The 861-nt window shown below is 43.6% G+C and overlaps 1 non-coding gene across 1 annotated transcript; it reads left to right on the plus strand.

The window, feature by feature from the left end:
• The first annotated feature begins 530 nt into the window (after positions 1 to 530).
• LOC122799041 lies at positions 531 to 652 on the plus strand. The gene has a single exon (XR_006364415.1). It is a non-coding gene; the product is annotated as a U6atac minor spliceosomal RNA (small nuclear RNA).
• Positions 653 to 861: the final 209 nt, after the last annotated feature.

Consider the following 861-nt stretch of genomic DNA (forward strand, 5'->3'; position numbering starts at 1 on the left):
CAGTCATGTTTTTAGCAAAAATAATACTGACAGCATCACATACATAACACAGTAACATAGGCTGCACATACTCATGTGATAGACTTTGCAACTGCACACCAGTTCGGCCTTTATTGACAAGTGCTGAGAAAGAGAGCTGAGTGGCCTAGTGGGCTAATGCACTTTGCTGTAGTTTACAGGGGTCTGGGTTTGATCTATGGCAGGGATGATTATTCAGACCTCTGTGGCCTAGTGATTTTATTTATTTAACATGTGTTAACTGGGAAAGTCCAACTTGGAATGAAGTCAATTTTCAGCAGAGGCCCAGGGAGAAATGCTCCAGATACGTCTTTCTAACAAGGGAGGAAACTGGAGCACTCAGACAAAACCCACACGAATGCAGGGAGGACATGCAGACTCCAGACAGAAGGCACCCCAGCCAAGAATCAAACCGGAGAACCTCTTGCTGTGAGGTGAAAATGCTACAGCTGCACCACTGCTCCATCCTGATTTTGTGCAGTAAGCTGTAGTTGACAGGGTCCCGGGTTCAAGACTTAACAGGAATGATTATTTACTCCCCTTGATAAGGATGGAAGAGGTCCTTGTGGCCTTTACAACACATATATGGTTAAGGCATTGCCACTTACTTTGTGGCATCTAACCACCATTTTGCCTATTTAGGGCAAGAAGTTGCCATAATGGTTAAGATGTTTACTTTGAAGAGACAAGGTGCAGGGTTTGATTCTCACGTGTGGTAACTGACTAGACTTAAAATGATCCACAAGGGCAGTTAGACTAGTACTAAACTATGAAGCTATGACCTTAACAGGGGGAATTACTGCTGTATGAGTCAAGAGGAAGTCACTAGCAAGATTTTATTTG

This window comes from Protopterus annectens, chromosome 3.part1 (genome assembly GCF_019279795.1).
Source record: "Protopterus annectens isolate FY-2018-M chromosome 3.part1, PAN1.0, whole genome shotgun sequence".
Classification (NCBI taxonomy): Eukaryota; Metazoa; Chordata; order Ceratodontiformes; family Protopteridae; genus Protopterus; species Protopterus annectens.